This window comes from Bubalus bubalis, chromosome 1, assembly GCF_019923935.1.
Source record: "Bubalus bubalis isolate 160015118507 breed Murrah chromosome 1, NDDB_SH_1, whole genome shotgun sequence".
In the NCBI taxonomy this organism is placed as follows: Eukaryota; Metazoa; Chordata; class Mammalia; order Artiodactyla; family Bovidae; genus Bubalus; species Bubalus bubalis.
Window position 1 is genome coordinate 96,473,462 of NC_059157.1, and position 15,198 is coordinate 96,488,659.

Sequence of the window (15,198 nt, forward strand, 5' to 3'; positions counted from 1 at the left end):
AGGCCCAAGCCTCCTGCAATTCCATTTACTCTATTCTACTTTCCATTTTATAGCTTTTATCTATAAAATACTGTTCAATATGGGGACCAGCTTTTTTTTTTTTTTAAGTTGCCTTCTATCAAATCAGTCTAAGAACTCCTTTATCCCCAAATAACTAAAGATTTTAATTTAAACCTGTTTAAGACAAACTCTAGTTACAGTTGCTAAAATTACGCAACTGTGTAATTTTATGATTCTATAATAAATTGTTATATGTTATACATATTAACTTATTTTTAGAACTGGTCATATAATAGCTCAAAAGCAAATATCTATCACTCAATAACCAAAGACTAGTCTAAATTTTGAGCTCCCAGATACAAACCATTTATTACGACTATAGCTCTCACTCCTCTTCAACTCATCACTCTCCATGAGATAAAAGAAAGAGTGATTTCTCAGGGACCTTTTTCCCTAACAACAGATCTCCCAAACAAAAACCACAGTTCAGTAAAGTAGCTTGGAAATTTCTAACCACAGGAGGACACTTCCTCTCAAACTAATGCTGAGATGAATCTATCTTTACATTCTGTTTAATTACTGAGTCTTGTATAAGGTTTTTCTGGAAGCAGGTAGTTTTCTTTAAGAACAACGTGCTACAGAGCTGACACAAGTAGATTTATACAAGGGGATAAATCTTGACAAAACAGTACACAGCAGTTCAATTAACCTGCTTTAAGGAAGCCTAATGTAATTGCAGAAATGCAATCACTTCAGCTGAGGTTATAAGGTTTGAAGCTAAGTTTATTATTTGAAAGTAAATGCATCAGTACTAGATGTTCCTTTCGCAACTAAACTTGGTACAAAATTAAGCCCACAAAATTGCTGAGTAATAATTGACAATAGGAGAGTCTAGTAGCTGTCTAGACTCCTAAAGTTAAACAGTAATAATAATATTTGGAAAATCCAGATCAATAAAAATACTTTCAGTCTTGTTTTTTGACTTTAAAATATTAAAGAAGGAATGAAGGATATGAGTTAGGACAAAAGTTACTAATTGTCAGGTTTAGAAAAGACAAGTTTGACTATCTATCTATCTATCTATCTATCTATAGACTTGATTATGTGACTAAAGAAATGTTTAATTTTCCTTACGAGTAAAAAGAACTGTTTCTAAAAGGAAACCTGGAAAAGATAGGGCAGTCTACAAAATAAACTAGCACTCTCTTTACAAGTGGGTGTTACCATTCTAGGCTTCTAGGGGCTATTTTAATCTTTCAGTGTTCAAACAAGCCCATCCTGTAGAATAACTTTCTATACACAGGATCATAAAAGGGCAAAGGTAGTCCTACTGGTGCACCTCACCACCTCTATCAGACTGGGTACCTCTTGAAATTTACTAAACAAGAGCTAATCCTGGCCATCATCAAAATGTCTACAAATGATAAATTCTAGAGAAGGTATGGAGGAAAGGGAACCCTACCATATGATTGGTGGGAATGCAAATTGATACAACCACTGTGCAGAACACTATGGAGGTTCCTTAAAAAACTAAAATTAGAGCTACCATATGAGCCTGCAACCACACTTTGGGGCATATATCTAGAGAAAAACTGTAATTCAAAAAGATATGTGCACCCCAATGTTTATTACAGCACTATTTAAAATAGCCAAGATATGAAAACAATCAAAATGTCCACTGACAGAAGAATGGATAGAGAAGATGTGGTACATATATACAATGAAATATTCAGATACAGTTTAGTCGCTCAGTCGTGTCTGATTCTTTGCGACCCCATGAACCACAGCACGCCAGGCTTCCCTGTCCATCACCAACCCCCAGTGTTCATCTAAACCCATGTCCACTGAGTCGGTGATGCCATCCAAACATCTCTTCCTCTGTAGTCCCCTTCTACTCCTGCCCTCAATCTTTCACAGCATCAGGGTGTTTTCCAAAGAGTCAGCTCTTTGCATCAGGTGGCCTAAGTACTGGAGTTTCACTTTCAACATCAGTCCTTCCAACGAACACCCAGGACTAATATCCTTTAGGATGACTGGTTGGATCTCCTTGCAGTCCAAGGGACTCTCAAGAGTCTTCTCTAATACCACAGTTCAAAAGCATCAATTCTTCTGTGCTCAGCTTTCTTTATAGTCCAACACTCATATCCATACATGACTACTGGAAAAACCATATCCTTGACTAGATGGAACTTTGTTGGCAAAGTAATGTCTCTGCTTTTTCATATGCTATCTAAGTTGGTCATAACTTTCCTTCCAAGGAGTAAGTGTCTTTTAATTTCATGGCTGCAATCACCATTAGCCGTGATTTTGGAGCCCAGAAAAAATAAAGTCAGCCACTGTTTCCCCGTCTATTTGCCATGAAGTGAGGGAACTGGATGCCATGATCTTAGTTTTCTGAATGTTGAACTTTAAGCCAACTTTTTCACTCTCCCCTTTCACTTTCATCAAGAGGCTCTTTAGTGGGAGAATGGCATTGAAACATGTATAATATCATATAAGAAACTAATTGCCAGTCCAGGTTTGATGCAGGATACAGGATGCTTGGTGCTGGTCCACTGGGATGACCCAAAGGGTTGTTACGGGGAGGGAGGTGGGAGCGGGGTTCAGGATGGGGAACACGTGTACACCCATGGTGGATTCATGTTGATGTATGGCAAAACCAACACAATTTTGTAAAGTAATTAGCCTCCAATTAAAATATATAAATTTAAATTAAAAAAAAAAAGAGGCTCTTTAGTTCTTCACTTTCTGCCATAAGGGAGGTGTCATCTGCATATCTGAGGTTATTGATATTTTTCCTGGCAATCTTGATTCCAGCTTGTGCTTCATCCAGCCCAGCGTTTCTCATGATGTACTCTGCATATAAGTTAAATAAGCAGGGTGACAATACACAGCCTTGACGTACTCCTTTTCCTATTTGGAACCAGTCTGTTGTTCCATGTCTAGTTTTAACTCTTGCTTTCTGACCTGCATACAGGTTTCTCAAGAGGCAGGTCAGGTGGCCTGGTATTCCTATCTCTTTTAGAATTTTCCACAGTTTATTGTGATCCACACAGTCAAAGGATTTGGCATAGACAATAAAGCAGACATAGATAATTTTATGGAACTCTCTTGCTTTTTTGATAATCCAGCAGATGTTGGCAAGTTGATCTCTGGTTCCTCTGCCTTTCTAAAACCAACTTGAACATCTGGAAGTTCATGGTTCATGTATTGCTGAAGCCTGGCCTGGAGAATTTTGAGCATTACTTTACTAGCATGTGAGATGAGTGCAATTGTGTGGTAGTTTGAGCATTCTTTGGCATTGCCTTTCTTTGGGATTGGAATGAAAACTGACCTTTTCCAGTCCTGTGGCCACTGCTGAGTTTTCCAAATTTGCTGGCATATTGAGTGCAGCACTTTCACAGCATCATCTTCAAGGATTTGAAATAGCTCAACTGGAATTCCATCACCTCCACTAGCTTTGTTCGTAGTGATGCTTCCTAAGGCCCACTTGACTTCACATTCCAGGATGTCTGGCTCTAGGTGAGTGATCACACCATTGTGATTATCTTGGTTGTGAAGATCTTTTTTGTACAGTTCTGTGTATTTTTTGCCACCTCTTCTTAATATCTTTTGCTTCTGTTAGGTCCATATCATTTCTGTATTTTATTGAGCTCATCTTTGCATGAAATGTTCCCTTGGTATCTCTAATTTTCTTGAAGAGATCTCTAGTCTTCCTCATTCTATTATTTTCCTCTATTTCTTTGCATTGATGGCTGAAGAAGGCTTTCTTATCTCTCCTTGCTATTCTTTTTTTTTTTTCATTTTATTTTTTTATTTTTTTTTAATTTTATTTTATTTTTAAACTTTACATAATTGTATTAGTTTTGCCAAATATCAAAATGAATCCGCCACAGGTATACATGTGTTCCCCATCCTGAACCCTCCTCCCTCCTCCCTCCCCATTCCATCCCTCTGGGTCGTCCCAGTGCACCAGCCCCAAGCATCCAGTATCGTGCATTGAACCTGGACTGGCAACTCGTTTCATACATGATATTTTACAAGTTTCAGGAACTCTGCATTCAAGTGGGTATATCTTTCCTTTTCTCCTTTGTTTTCACTTCCCTTCTTTTCACAGCTATTTGTAAGGCCTCCTCAGACAGCCATTTTGCTTTTTTGCATTTCTTTTTTTGTGGATGGTCTTGATTCCTGTCTCCTGTACAATGTCACAAACCTCCATCAATAGTTCATCAGGCACTTCATCTATCAGATCTAGTCCCTTAAATCTATTTCTCACTTCCACTGTATAGTCATAAGGGATTTGATTTAGGCCATACCTGAATGGTCTAGTGGTTTCCCCCACTTTCTTCAATTTAAGTCTGAATTTGGCAATAAGGAGATCATGATCCAAGTCACAGTCAGCTCCCGGTCTTGTTTTTGCTGACTGTATAGAGCTTCTCCATCTTTGGCTGCAAAGAATATAGTCAATCTGATTTTGGTATTGACCATCTGGTGATGTCCATGTGTAGAGTCTTTTTTTGTCTTGTTGGAAGAGAGTGTTTGCTATGACCAGTGCATTCTCTTGGCAAAACTCTATTAGCCTTTTCCCTGCTTCATTCTATACTCCAAGGCCAAATTTGCCTGTTACTCCAGGTGTTTCTTGACTTCCTACTTTTGCATCCCAGTCCCCTATAACGAAAAGGACATCTTTTGGGGGTGTTAGTTGTAGAAGGTCTTGTAGGTCTTCATAGAACTGTTCAACTTCAGCTTCTTCAGTGTTAACTGTTCGGGGCATAGACTTGGATTACCATGATATTGAATCGTTTGCCTTGGAAATGAACAGAGATCATTCTGTCGTTTTTGAGATTGCATCCAAGTACTGCATTTCGGACTCTTTTGTTGACTCTGATGGCTATTCCATTTCTTCTAAGGGATTCCTGCCCACAGTAGTAGATATAATGGTCGTCTGAGTTAAATTCATCCATTCCATTCCATCTTAGTCCACTGATTCCTAGAATGTCGATATTCACTCTTGTCTTCTACTGTTTGACCACCTCCAATTTGCCTTGATTCATGGACCTAACATTCCAGGTTCCTATGCAATATGGCTCTTTATAGCATCAAACCCTGCTTCCATCACCAGTCCCATTCATAACTGGGTATTGTTTTTGCTTTGGCTCCATCCCTTCATTCTTTCTGGAGTTACTTCTCCACTGATCTCCAGTAGCATTGGGCACCTACCGACCTGGGGAGTTCATCTTTCAGTGTCCTATTTTTTGCCTATTCATACTGTTCATGGGGTTCTCGAGGCAAGAATATTGAAGTGGTTTTCCATTCCCTTCTCCAGTGGACCACATTCTGTCAGACCTCTCCACCATGACCCGGCCGTCTTGGGTGGCCCCACATGGCATGGCTTAGTTTCATTGAGTTAGACAAGGCTATTGTCCATATGATTAGATTGGCTAGTTGTCTGTGATTGTAGTTTCAGTCTGTCTGCCCTCTGATCCCCTCTCTCAGTGCCTACCATCTTACTTGGGTTTCTCTTTAGACATGAGGTCTTTCTTCATGGCTGCTCCAGGAAAGTGTATATATTTTATACTATATATAATATAGGTAATCAATAAGGATCTACTGTATAGCACAGGGAACTCTGCTCAATATTCTGTGATAATATATGGGAAAAGAATCTGAAAACAATGACTAAATGTATATATATAACTGAATCACCTTGCAGTACATGAGAAAGTAACACAACCTTGTAAATCAACAATATGTAAATAAAACTTAGATTAGAAAATTTAAAAGAGTTACTCTGATCACCATAACCCAGGAATAGACACTCCACCCTGCCAACTGCATTTTTTTCCTAAAGTACTAGTGAAAGTTTTTCAGTTGAATGTCTGAATCTTTGTGACTCGATGGACTCTAGCTTGCCAGGCTCCTCTCCTCTGTCCATGGAATTTTCCAGGCAAGAATACTGGAGTGGGTAGCCATTCCTTTCTCCAGGGGATCTTCCTGATACAGGGATCAAATCTGTGTCTCCTGCACTGCAGCAGATTCTTTACTATCTGAGCTACCAAGGATGCCAAAATTACTAGGTTCCCATTTAATAATTTATTTCTTTGTAATTACAATGAACTGAAGACCCCTGTACCACACAAATATCTTTCTCATTTATCATTTCATTTGTTACCCATAACAACACTCTAAATTAATTCTCACCTCATTTAAAAATAAAGAATTGTGACTTGTCTTAGGCCACATATCTAGTAAGTAGGATCTGAACTGTGGATTTTCAGTTCTGCATTGTTCTTCTTTATCTCTGTGTTTTACATAACTGCACAAATTTCCTGTGGAATGGCTTAGAACATTTTTTTTCTGTAGTTTCCAAAAACAGCCAGAGAGTATTTTTTTTTCTCTCATCTAAGGTATACAATATCAAATAAAATTTTTAACTGTGAGATAAATGATAAGATATGTCATTCATATTTTCTTATGAATGAATAATATCAATTCATTAAAATTAAGCAAATACCATTTGAAGTAAATGCAAGATACTATTTTCACTTTCTTGATTGGCAATTTATAAGTTTAATAACAAGACTATGGAGGAAATAGGTATTTGTATGCACTAATTGTAATAATATAAATTATAATATTTTTGAAGGGCAAGAATCTGCCTGTAATATAGGAGACCAGGGTTTAATCCCTGGTTTGGGAAGATTCCCTGGAGAAGGGAATGGCTATCCTTCCCAGTATTCTTGCCTGGAGAATTCCATGGACAGAGGAGTCTGACAGATTACAGACCATGGGGTTGCAAAGAATTGGACATGACTGAGCGAGTTTCACAAACAAACAATAAAAGTGTAAAATGGATACTTAATTTGACTTAGCATTTTCACTCTAATGATTTATGTGCATATTATGGTAAAAGTGTTCACATATATATATATATATATATACACATATACACATATTTATTTTTACATTGCATTATTAACAATAACTTTGGGAATAAGGGAAAATGTCCATTGTTTGAAGAATGGTTAAATGAATTATGATATATGCATACACTGATAGATCTTCAAAATAAATAAGAGGAGAAAGCACAATAAAAATATGTACAAATTTAATAAAATCCCCCTTGCTATAAAAATTATGTAGGTATTGGCATTTATTCATAAAAGTTATGAAGGAAACTGAGAATAATGTTTACATTTGGGTACAGAGGCCAGGGGAGCATGTGAGAGATGCTTATTTCTCATATGGTGCCCCTTCTGTACAGTCATGAATGATAACTACAGGCATTTATTACTCCCTAGCTAGAGTCATTTACTTGCAACAGTATTTTACATAATGGATCTTTAAGTTTCTCTCAGATTCCATGATCTACTATTGATCAGTAATAAGATAGTTCATACCATGTTAGGGTGTATCTTGAATATTTGCATTTTTCAATATTTATGGACTATGTAATCTGATGGGACTAATAAATTCATTCTTTTGACTAGCAAACTCATCTTCACATTTACCAATCCTAAGCATGAAATGGTTAGAAGCAGCTTCTGAGCATAGAAGTAAAATAGACTCCCTCAAAATATACTTTCAAAGTGAAGTCACTCAGTCTTGTCCGACTCTTTGCGACCCCATGGACTGTAGCCTACTAGGCTCCTCTGTCCATGGGATTTTCCAGGAAAGAGTACCGGAATGGGTTGCCATTTCCTTCTCCAGAGTATCTTCCGGATCCAGGGATTGAACCCAGGTCTCTCACATTGTAAGCAAGATGCTTTACCGTCTGAGCCACCAGGGAAGTCTATACTTTCAAATATACCTTCAAATAAACACCATAAATATGATTGCCTCCAATAATACTCCCATGACACTCAGCAACCTTCAATCTAGACATTATGCAAGATATGATAATTTCTAGAACTACATCCCACTTTTTTTGTCTTTGTCTTCATGTCTTGTACAGGAAATGTTACACAGATTAACCCCCATGAAGCCCTGAAAAAGACCATCACCAGAACTGAAGGGAGAAAAGGTTCATAGAAAGGTCAATAGTTCAAATCACTATTTCGGAGACAATTTCCTTGTTGCCCAACAGAAAACCAAGTTCCAATATGAAGTAAAGCTTTTGGAAACACATTTGGGTAAGCAGTGAGGCAGATTCATACACACAGTGGAGCGAGCACCTGGAACCACTGATCTGCCTGAATTTGTTTCACTTTGTACATATCTATTCGCCATAGAACATTCACTAAAAAAGAAAAAAAAAATCAGTTGCGTGATATACTGAAAATGATTTCAGAGATGATAATAAGGGAGAAAATCTGAGAAATCAATTTCTTTCTTATTTCTGCTTTTGGAGAAAATAAAGAAATTAAAACATTGAAATTACATATAGAAAAATGATTTTTGTGATAATCAAGACTTGGATGGATTTCAAAGGGTTATATGATTGAGAAATATAGAGAAATCAATACTTTTTAAACAAACTTCTTACTTAAAAACTAGCCATCTTTTACCCATTTATTGGGCTTTTAATTGAAAGAAATGAAAATGAGATAGGAAGACACCAAGTGTAGATGGTGGACCTTAGATGATATCCCTTGGGAAGCAGCTGTAGCATAGTCCTTGCCATGCTAAATTTCCCCTGTGTTATGCTAGAATATTAAAGGAAAAGAAAAAAAGGTTTTAAAAAGGAGAACATTCCAAGTGAGTAATTTTAATTGACTGTAGTGATTTTTTTTTAATCAACAGTTTAATAAGTGGTTAGAATAGAAGCTATCTGGATCACTGCCAGTCTTCAACGATGTTAAAAATCTAAAAGACTCATCAAGTAAAACCTAATGGATACCACAGAGTAAAAGTGCAGCTGTGCTTTCGTTTGTACCTTTTCAAATCAGCAAAAATGATGTACAGTCCAAGTAATTTAATCAAAATATCAGCCTTCTAGTCTTAGATAAAAGTCCACATTCTCTTGGATGCTTTTCTAATGTCTAGAGACAGAATACTGTTCTCCACCACTGAAGCACACAGAAATGTATTTGTGCTTACATATGTATATGTATTGTTGTTATTGTATAGTTGCTAAGTCATGTCCTACTCTTTTGCGACCTCATGGACTGTGGCCCATCAGGCTCCTCTGTTCATAGGATTTCCCATGCAAGGATACTGGAGTGGGTTGCCATTTCCTTCTCCAGGGAATATTCCTGACCCAGGGATCAAACATATGTCTTCTGTATCACAGGCAGATTTTTTACCATCTGAGCCACTAGGGAAGCCCATATGTATGTGTGTGTATTTATTTATATGTATATATAAATATATACAGTCCATAGGTCGCTAAGAGTTGGACATGATGGTAGTGACAGAGCACAACACAGCTTTATGTTTTCAGTGTTTAATACAATACGTGGAAGAGAGTGGGCACTCATTAAATGTTTTTGGAATGCATGAATGAATAAATGAAAATAGTATTAGGTTAGCTACTGTGCAAAAGTAAAAAGAAAGTGTAAATGGTCATAGCGATGAATTTTACAATCTAAGGAAAATAATAGACAGGTATACAAACTCAGATAACTTTTCAAGGCTACATATGGTAAATAATGAACCACAGTCCTCCATGTTCAGATGCCAGAAAGTGTGCAGTTCTTTTCTATTAATGGTGAAAAGCTACCTAAAACTGATTAAAAAAAAAAAAAAATTAACATTCAGCAATCTCACAAATTCCCTACAAGGTAAACCAAGTAAGATAAAACAGTAACAACCCAATATTTCTCTGCCTCATGGCTGTGCTGGCAGCTTTGATTAGTTAATATTTATAAAGCACTTTGAAGATGAAAAGGGATAAACATTATCTAACAGCCCTGTAAATGCAAATGTGTCGGATCTTATGAAATTTAACAGATATTAGAGAGTGACAAACTACACACTCACGAATTAAAAAAAAAAAAAAAAAAAAAAAAAGCCCAGCTAAGGCTTTGCATTTAAAGAGGCCAAAGAAGGGAGAAAAGACTTTTACATTAGGGCAGAGAATCAAGCTAATCTATACCCCACCCCCAACCCCACCAACACACACAATGAAGAAATGCTTAATTTAAAGCCTGAAAGATGATGTACTTTGTAACAGCAGGTAATCAATGTTTTGTTAAAGCCAATGAATTACCATGCAGAAAAATGCAAATCACAATAAACCACATCACAAGCATATTTAACCCTGCTCTGTTCTCAGTGGAGCAATTAACAAGCTTTGCTTGATAATTCAACTAGAGGTGGGCAATTTTACTTCTTGCTTGTGGAAACTGCAGACTCTCTCAAGGGTTTTGCTTCATCCCCAGAAACACAAATAGTTTCAAAATCTCCCCCACTGCCATTTTTTATAGTTGCATTTTTTAAATGCTTCTACTTCTCCACCCATTGACTTTTAATTACAATTAGCCTAATAGGATTGCCTGAACAGTTATAACCTTTTTACACAAAGAGAGGAACTTCACACCGTAGCATTTTCCTCCATTTTGTCTACTAGTTAGAAGGCTTGGATTTAATATCTTTGTCTGTTTGCAGACCGATTTTAAGTATTTAAAATTTATGTAAACTAGACATTTGATTAAAGAGCCAGAACTCTGGCCTTAATTCCAGGATGATTTTCAGCTGTTAGGTCAGGGCATGAGTTTGAGTTTACAGCAGAATTTTTGGCATCGAAAGGAGCAGGCATCTGATGACAAATCCTGTTTAAAGAGAACTGTAATTGTGATAAATAATACCCACTGAAATTGAATGCAAGCATGAAGAAAAAAGTGTAAAAAAAGAAAAAAATGGAACAAATACAGTGCAGTATGAGTTCTAAGAAACACTGTATGAAAAAATATATTAAAAGCAAATAGTAAATCCATTCTTAAACTGCCTTGAAAATACAGCTTTTCAGTTACTAAAGAAAGGAGAGAGGAAGAAGCAGAAACTATTATTGCTATTATAATCCATAATCTTATTTTATATTTGGGTCTTGTGAAACTCTCATTTTAAAGGAGGCCTTAAAAGGCTTCACTGCTGTGTATTTTGCTAAATAAATATGGCAGAACAAATAACCCACAGACAATAATGTATTGTGCAAGCTCTAAAGAGTTAGATAGGTCTTTAAGGCTCAGTGCATTTTGATGTATATAGCAATTGGGTGTCTGTGACAAAATAAACTGAAATTGCTACAATTTTATATTGCTGATACCTCGAACACTTAATAGCTAAGTGAATTTCCGGTGGATATACTTTGCCCAATTTATGAGTAATAGAATACATATGATAATCAACTTTTCCAATCCTTAAGCATTGGGCTTTGAAGATCAAATGAGATGCTTATATACAAAAGTGACTTAAAAACCGTAAAAAAGGCAAAAAATATTAGATTTTAGTAGCTATTTCAAATGATGTAAACTCTTTGAAAAAAGAACAAAATATTGACCTGTCCACATTGGATTCACAAGCCATTAATATTCATCAACATCATCGTGATTCCTATTTTTTTCATGAACTAATCAAAGACACCTTTTCAGTCCATCTGTTCACATTAAAGTTATAAGCAAAGACCTCATTTAACAAAATAGAGGATATGAAGGGGAAGGGAATGTTTCTTGCTTGATAGCCCTGACTTAAGTCTGTTTTATTCAATTTGGAACTTTTGAAGAGTAGGTAATAAATATCTTATCTTATGCAACTACAAATTTTTTTAGACTATTCATCCACTTAATAAGTGAGTAATCCCCCCAAAGTGGATATCTCCAGTGTAATGTCTTCCTAACCCAAAAACTACAGTGGTCCTTAATAGTTTAATAGTTAGGGAGAAAAATAAAATCCTGGTATCCTAAATTGTTTATTGAATTGCATTTTTTTTCTTATAAATCACATTAGGAATGGTGGTTACATGTATTTAAAATTTCCATTTACTGTATATATTAAGTATATATAATATGCATGTATATATATATATATGATTACTTAGCTTTTTAATGTTAATATTGAGGAAATTATTATAAGGATACCTTGTTTTTGCCTTTTTCCTTATTGAGGCTTGCAGATACTGTGGCTTTTTTTTTTTTTTTGCTAATTGAAGGTTTGAAGCAATCCTAGATTTAAAGTCTATTGATGTCATTTTTCCAACACTATTTGCTCACTTCCTATCTCTGTATCACATTTTGGCAATATGCCCTAACTTAATTATTATTATTTTTATTATATTTGTTATGATGATCTGTGATCAGTGATCTTTGATATTGCTACTATAACTTTCTGAAGGTTCAAGAGATGACTAGCATTTTTTAGCAATAAAGGTTTTTTTTAATTAGATATTTATGTACTTTGAGGGTTTTTTTAGACCTAATGATATTGCCTACTTAATAAACTATCGTATGAGATAAACACAATGTCTATATGCACTGGGGAACCAAAAAATTCACATGACTTTTTTTATTGCAACATTTGCTTTATTGGGGTCGTCTAGAAATGAACCTGCAATATTGCTGAAGGATGCCTGTGTTTAAAGTTTTTTTTTTTTTTAGTAAAAATTGTTTTCTAATTTGAGAAACAACTCTGCAAATTAACTTTTTTGTGTTAAGCCATTTAAAATTGAGAACTATCTGTTCAGTAAAATCTATTACAAAGACCCTTTGAGCACCATGAGTCTGGTTGTTCTTGGGTCAGATCATAATTTAAGGAGCTGTGGTAGAATCATAAACAAAGCTTCATGTTCACTAACATCTGTTTCTAGCTAGAGTGTCCTCCTTGTTGACCTCACAGCACTCCTGTCTTTAGTCAGTGCCCAGACCCTGCGGAGGCTGCATGCCACAGTCAATACTCTCTGTATTCCTCAAATGCAAATTAACACCTGTTCTCCTCACTGAAATATGACCAGGCAATAAGTAGTAGCTACATCTGTTTCTCCAATGTCAACTTATAATAGTCTTCTCCTTTATTCTTGTCTATATGTTTTTATTAAATAAATTCTAAAAAATAAAAAAATAAAATTAAATCTAAATTGGTGTATAATTAGTATTGTTTCAATAACTTAAAAGAAGAGACCAGATGAAAACTCTGATTTTTTGTATTCTTTACATTAGATTATAGTGTATGCTTTTACAAAAGCAAGGAAGACCCACATACAAATTTAATCACTGTAACTAAAATGAGGGGCTTCCCTGGTGGCTCAGATGGTAAAGCGTCTGCCTGCAATGCAGGAGACCCAGCTTCGATCCCTGGGCCAGGAAGATCCCCTGGAGAAGGAAATGGCACCCCACTCCAGTACTCTTGCCTGGAAAATTCCATGGAGTGAGGAGCCTGGTGGGCTATAGTTCACAGGGTTGCCCATGTTTATAGACTGTAAAAAATAGATTAAATGTTACTTAAATTTTTTTCTTTTCACTTCTTTAACATGATTTAATAAAGTTGATCTAATATTTAGTGTTTGATTGTTGATGACCAATGTTTCTTTACCTACAACCTTTTGTTAAAGTTAGCTATAATGATAGGTAGATACAGGTTGATAGAATATCTACAAATATCTATAAATATGTGATTGTTCTCTCACATACATTAGAATAAAATCATATAATTTTAATAAGAATGAAAAATTGATTCTGAAAGTTGTAAAATAATAAAAATAGACACAACTGAATTCACTATGAATAGTGCTATTAAAATATCATAAATGCCACATAGTAATTTCTACTTTGGCCAAGATAAAGTAACCCTTCCACCTTAAACAATAATAAAAAAGCTAATATTTATGCAATAATGGTTTTCAAGACATTGGACATCAGGCCACATGAGGTAGAAATTCCTGAAAGATGAACAACAAATGACTTAAGTTCTACCACTGTCCCTCCTTAATGTATTTAGAGAGTTTCTAGGCTGCAACATAGGGAGGGAAACTGAGGTAGAGCCCAACATATGATGTGAGTTGAGGAGTCAGACCTGAAAGTCTCAGGTGACCAAGGAAGCATGGGTTTTCATGACAAACTACTGAAGAGGAGACAACCACCCAGGAAGAACTCCAGAGACAGGCAGAAGGGTCCCTTTGGGTATATGTCACATACAGCAGAGGTATTATCAGTGCTTGTATGAGATAAACCACCTGAGTCTCAGAAAAGAATCACCCAAAAGGTTTTGAGGGAACAGTACCAAGAACCCACAGAAAGCTGGAAATAATGCCCATTCCTACCGTCCATACTAGAAGATATAATTCACTGACATTGGGCACAATACTCAATCTTGACTCTGCAGCAAGGAATAATCAGACTTCTACTACATTTGACTTTGGTCTAGCCTATCAAATCTTAAAAGTGAAGTTGCTCAGTCATGTCCAACTCTTTGCGACCCCATGAACTATAGCCCACCAGGCTCCTCCATGTATGGAATTTTATAGGCAAGAGTACTGGAGTGGATTGCCATTTCCTTCTCCAGGGGATCTTCCCAACCCACAGATCATACCTGGATCTCCCACACTGCAGGCAGACACTTTACCCTCTGAACCACCAGGAATCCCAAATCTTAAAGACAAAACCAAAAAGAATTAGAGTCTTTACAAGTTACTTGAAGTCCAGAAAAAAAATGAAGCACACATAGAAATACAGAAATATTCAGTACCCAACAAGATGAAATTCACAATAATTGGCATTCAGTTAAAAGTTACCAGACATGCAAAGAAGCAAGAAAATGTAGCCCATAATAAAGAGAAAAATCAAACAACTGAAATGAGACAGAACCAATGCAGATGCTAAAATTAAAAATAAGCACACTGAAGCAGTGATTCATTGTAAATTTCACATGTTGAAAAAGTAGACATAGGTAAGATACACAAAGAGACTAAAATAAAAAAAAAATTAGAGATTCAAACTATATCTGAAGCAAAAGAAATATGTTTAGAATAAGGATGATTCTAGATAGCATATTAAAAAGCAGAGAGATTACTTTGCCAACAAAGGTCCATCTAGTCAAGGCTATGTTTTTTCCAGTGGTCATGTATGGACGTGATAGTTGGACTGTGAAGAAAGCTGAGCACCGAAGAATTAATGCTTTTGAACTGTGGTATTGGAGAAGACTCTTGCGAGTCCCTTGGACTGCAAGGAGATCCAACCAGTCCACCCTAAAGGAGACCACTCCTGGGTGTTCATTGGAAGGATGATACTGAGGCTGAAACTGCAATACTTTGGCCACCTCATGTGAAGA